The 6,079-nt window shown below is 29.7% G+C and overlaps 1 long non-coding RNA gene across 1 annotated transcript; it reads right to left on the bottom strand.

Annotated features, from left to right (window-relative positions):
- Positions 1–398: 398 nt before the first annotated feature.
- LOC143054641 (uncharacterized) lies at positions 399–4,215 on the bottom strand. The gene is made up of 5 exons (XR_012971763.1): positions 3,588–4,215; positions 2,547–2,752; positions 1,991–2,057; positions 1,602–1,673; positions 399–619 (listed from the first exon to the last, which is right to left on the bottom strand). It is a non-coding gene; the product is annotated as an uncharacterized LOC143054641 (long non-coding RNA).
- Between the last annotated feature and the right edge of the window lie 1,864 nt (positions 4,216–6,079).

Genomic DNA, 6,079 nt, shown 5'->3' with positions numbered 1-6,079 from the left:
TTATGATACATTGTAATGCAGCTTATATTAGCATTACTGTGGTCTTAAATGAGCAAAATAAATTACTCAGAAGTTAGCGAAAATCACCAAATATATTTTTTTTTAAATTATCGATTCATAGGTAACAGTCATGCAAGTAAATGGATTAAAAAAGACTTTGTCACCTTTTCCACAATTAATGATTTAAGTTTGATGAAGCATAATGATAAATATATTTCAGTTGTCATAGTAACATAACCAAAAAGTGATGAAATTATAACTTTTTCAAAGGTTTTTCAACTTTCTTTATTTTGAATGCCTCAATAATCAAGCAAACATATAACTGTTATATTTACAAATGTGTAAATAGTTTACTCTGATTCAGTCAAGTACTTATTGATAGTCATGATAGTCATAGCATTATTAGAGTTCACTGTGTTCTCAGTCAAAATTATCAATCCTTCCATATTGAATAGTACATGTTGCTCCCAGTCAGATATAGCATATTACTATTAGTGGCAATTCTTTTCTTTCAGATCTTTGTTTTCTGGTTATCTGTTTGCCTCTCTAATTTCTTATTCATACTTTCCCAAATTTTCTACGTAAATTTTCCAGGGGAACATTCTGTTGCTGCATTTACCTGAAAGTTTAATTTATTTATTTGTAATGAAAAGGTGTAATATATACTAATAAACTACTAAATCTGTATAATATTTCAGTGAGTGCAAAATTAATCCAATCATGCATTACAACATCAATTTAAAAAGATTATATTATACCTGACTAACAAAGGTACTCATTAAGAGTTTTATAATATGATATATGGCCAGGTTTTTGAAGTGATTGCAATAATTAAGTCAGCTGATGGGTATGCATTTTATATTGCTTTTGCATATGATGGCCATCCTTTTTAGTGGTTTTTGTTTTGTGAACAATGGCAATTTGGAATGCAATAATTGACAATATAAATGATATAGGGAGCATTATAGGGTCCAATGCAAATAAATTCAAGGTATACATGTATATTTAATAGGTGTGACCTTTACCATATATGTGTACCTTAAATCAAAACAGTTGAACTGTTCTTTTTGGTAAAAATTTACATATATACAGCAAGTGACCAAGTTTGAAATAAACATAAGTTATCTACATCACATAGTTATCTTCATTGTCAGAATTGTGGCACATAAGAACCAGTGGCAGTCTTGATAATATACTTTGTATTTAAATTATAAAATAAAGTACAAATCAATAGTGTAAAATGTGGATCACTGTGACCTTCTTTTGCCTGGAAGCTGAGTTACTTACTGAGACTCTGAGAGTGTATATATAAGTTTGCATGATCTGACACCTTTTAGTTGCTGAGATATACATTTGTTGTATATGAAATTGGATGTTTAATGTAACCAAAGTCAGTGAAGTGGAAAATGTAGGTCAGTGACATCTGTGTACAAGTTTACATGATCCTACATTTTATAGTTGAGTCTACTAAATATATTGTCCAAAAAGAAATGTTATAAATGCCTGCAAAACACCATTATCAGATTAAAAAGTCTCAAATGGAACCTAAGTTTTTTTTCAAAGGTAACTACATGTAATTATCCTAAAATGTATGTATTTACCATTGACAGTCATCCTTCAGTTTTCTACAAAACTGCTGCTAATAACCTGCTGTTAAATGATGACCATGAGACCTACAATTGATAACAAATATAACAAAAATTAAATAAGTAAATTAATATAATCAGATAATATAGGATTCATAAAAAGTGAGAGTTTTATATTACTTTTTATCAATGTTGGTTGTTCAATATCAAAATAGTGAAAATAATGATAAAAAAAAGCCATATTCCATATAATAACAAGAGCATTGCTAAGTATGGCATCCTCTCACCATAGAAGACTGTTGCTTTCACATGGGTGTTTAGAATCTACAATGTCCACTTTCACCTTGACATTTGGGAATATCTTTTCTATTAATAAAGTTAAAGTCTAAATTCTTTAAATTTACCTGTATTACTTTCATAGTTTCAACCAGTACCAAACATTTGCAATTCTGCAACATAACTAGCTTCAACCTAATGAAAAAAAGTGATAACAAATATATATAAATGAAAGTGCATGCAGTTTTCAAATACTATAGCTAAAACATATTACATTTAAAATTAACTGGAAACTCAGGCTGTTAACAATGAAATTTGTAATAATAATATGTATAAAGGCTTTCAAAACCAAATAGGTTTCATTAAATTTGTTGAAATTATACATTAATATAGATTTCATTTAATAAATTATACATATGTAACTAATTCTAGTTCAATATTTTTGTTGAAACAAATTCTGTCATGTTCTACATGTTCTATACATGAAAGTCTTCAAGTATATATAACAATGCTTTACCACAAAATTGATTTGAAATATTGACCCTAAACTTGAAATTATTACCAAGATCTGTTAATTCATTTTTATGACTGCTTAAGTGCAAATATGAATATAATTATGGTCCTCATTATACTTTATATCTACTTAGGAAAATTTATGAATTATATGACTAAAGGTTTAATTACCTTCCAATTATTCATTAAATTAACCATGTTTAAAACTGTTTCTTCTTTTGAATTTATTTACAGGATTCTTTTGCAACTGCAAATATTTTCTTTCCAGTTTAATTCTCCTTTTTCTTTAAGTATGGCTGATGAATTCACAGACAGTACATTCAATCCATTAAGGAAATTGTTGAAATGTGTGGCACAAATTCCTGCATGTATCATTCCTGAAAAATATGATATGAAATGTCAGTCTGCACATGTATTGGTTAATTAGATAAACTATAAACTATTTAGACTTGAGTTCATAATTTTATTTGGAATATACAATTGATTTTTTCAATTTATATTTATATATTTATGATTGTGAATTCATGTTTACCTTTATTCTTATAGATCACAGACTCACATTTATTTCTAATAATGTGGAATGAGGGTGGGTGCCCCCCTTCTTAATTTTCTTTTTTGCCTTCATGCATTATCCTGCATTCTACACATCATTCTAAATGACTAAATATGTAAGGTTTCCGACCACTTGGTCTCTGATCACATGCAAAAGATGACTTAATATGAAAATTCTGATTATAAAATAAAGAAAACTAATATTTTGAGTTTGTAAAACATTATTTTTGTGAATGAATCATTGTGACTGCAATTGTTTACTTTTTCAATTCTAATTTTATTTATGGTTATATAATTGCTACCAAATAAGTATTTACAAAATAATCCTCTCCTTTTGGATGCAAAACTAAAAAGCCCCTTATGTATAGATGTCTTTGTGTACATTGCAACAATGATAAATAACTTCCAGGGGCAAAATTCCAGAAATATTACTAAGTCCAGCTTCATAAAAAATTTGGGCAGCACTTCCCCTCAAAATAAAGCTTTTTACCCCCCAAACCACATAAACCCAGACCATAATAGAGGGGAATTAAAAAAGAAAAAGAGAGGTGTGGGGCAGGTTCATTTATTCAAGACATGAAACCATACACCTTCTCCAACCAGTAAAATGTGTAAAGTCTAAAGAGAATATATAATAAAGAGAAAATTGAACTCTCTTACCATGTGCAGCTTTTGAATTGATAACAAATCCACCAGTCCCATTTTCCCCCTCGTTTCTACACTGTCACACATGATATGCAGGTTACATGCACTGCAGCTACAACGATATGGTATACCGTATGGACAAAATGCTCCACGGCCTCCACCTCCTGGTCCAAGCCTTGAAGGTCGTATTTCCGTTCACAGACAGTATTCGCAGGGGACAGTTTTGCATCTTAACAAACATATTCTGCGCTAGGTGATCATCAGAGCTAGCCGTCGACCTTCTTTCCAGGTTCCGTCAAACGAAACATCACTGTCTGTGATCGGACGCCGAATTTCTCCAACTCTCAAAAACTTATATCTGACATATGATATTATAAGTTGAGAATCATTTAAGACTGTGTGAACTTTCAGGCTGAAGCTATTCATATTCTTTATTTTTAAAGAACGCATGCATTTATCCTTTATGATAAACCTTCCTTTCTTCTGAGCGATGAGCTGTAACTTGGAAGTTGTTTACACACGTTGACAACAGACGACATCGGAACTGTTACCGTGACCTAGATATACAGGCGATATATCCTAAATTTTTAAACGGGAACCAGTTTGACATCAGTAAAATGTTGTTATCTCCCTTAGTATCGGAAGTCACCTTAAAATATTAATCTTTTATCTATCCATATACCTCTTTTATTAATTTATATGCAGTCTTAAGAAAGTAAAAGCATTTTAAAGGTTGCAGGTTGGAAGTAAAAAAATATTTGTATTGTGCTACCTTAATCGTGTATAATACTCTATTGAGAATATATATAATTCTTTCGTGGTTAATTGATAATACAGATTGTCGCCAATTTATGTAAATAAGAAATAAGAGACACAAAAAGTGTGTACACCACTCAAGCAGAGACCTTATGTCTCTGACTCAAGTAAATTGTCTTAGATGTCATAACATATAATATCCCTAATGAGATTAAGGGGGCTCCTGGGTATAAATCAATTTTTTTTTTCTAATATAGGATTTCGCTATATTTTTTTATAAATGAACTTTATCATATACTTAAAAGAAAAATGGACCATTTTTAAAACTTTTTAAGACGAGCCACCTTAAGACAGACTTTAATCAAATTAAAATTTATGAGAACTAGTTGAATCCGCTGCTACTGTATTTCAAATCATCATTGTAAATTGAAATGGTGTCTTCCTCCTATTTCCACTTTTTAAAAATACTATTCCTTCTGTTCCCACTTGCAAATAACAATAGATGTTTTAATAAATAATTTGTTTTTATAGCAATCAAGGTTAATTAGATTTTCACCTAAGATTTACCTGTATTTTTTTCAAAGCATAACATATTTGATATACTGTTTAGGTATAATACCTTGTTTATTTGTAATATGTTTCTTATTTATCAAAGAAATACTTAAAAATGTAGAAAAAATATGACAAATAGTTTGGAGTTAGATTTATTTTCTATTTTTTTGAATTTTTAACCTTAAAAAATTGTCTGCTGTAGGCCTACTAATAAATCATGATATAAATAATATTATAACCAGGTATAAGCTGTGGAATAAAAGAATACTCTAAGAATATAATAACTTGGACCAATATTCAAAGATATAAAATAATGGGTGAAAACTGTTAACTTTAATTCCATATATATATTTATATTTTATTCTGAAGAACCTATGTTGATACAATGGTATACATAAACACATAGACATACATATTATTATCTTACCTCCTATACGTTTCTAGGAATATGATTGGTTAAAAGCGCCACGGTCCACGTGAAGACCGTGTATATTCAATATTAGGTTAGTAGGGAGGCGGGGCTTAATTCAATACACGGTTAGTAGTGGATTTACGACTTTGGCACTGTTTGTTTATTTAAAAGTATTGAAAGTTCTGTTTAATATTGTTATATCAAGGTTATTGATAATGAAAAGTTATTGTTTGCATTATTTTTTAGTACAGGCCAATTGTAGAAGGTTATTAAAATTGAACACTTGCACACTTTAATATAGAAATAAAAAGATGTTATGATAGCAAAATTTATGAGACAACTCCAGTCTAAATTCAACAAATAAAGATAGTCGGTAGGATAAATTCGTTACATAGTGTGCTTCGCTCTCACGGCCCCATATGGAATTTACTGACCCCGTATATATCATGTTAGGTCACTAACACACTATGTAACTAATAATATTATAAGACACATGTAGAGGTAACAGCAAAATGTAATAAAATAATTTACTTATATTTGTTTTAATTGTTTGACACTCGTTCAGAAAGCAATTTTCAAGAAAAAACGTTTATATTACTGTTTTACCATGTGAATGCTATAGAGACTTAAGGAGACAGTTTATTAAACCTTATTATTATAGACGTCCATCGTCGTTCAAATTAGTGCAACTTCTCAGCACTGAAAATGTAAAAGATTTGCAAAATTTGTGTAAACTCTTGTTTAATGCACTTTTTTACCTTTTCTTACCAGATTTATAAAAAGTGGG

The sequence above is a fragment of the Mytilus galloprovincialis genome, chromosome 12 (genome assembly GCF_965363235.1).
Source record: "Mytilus galloprovincialis chromosome 12, xbMytGall1.hap1.1, whole genome shotgun sequence".
NCBI lineage: Eukaryota > Metazoa > Mollusca > Bivalvia > Mytilida > Mytilidae > Mytilus > Mytilus galloprovincialis.
Note: the sequence above shows the minus strand (reverse complement) of the source record. Positions and strands in the feature narration are given on the sequence as shown.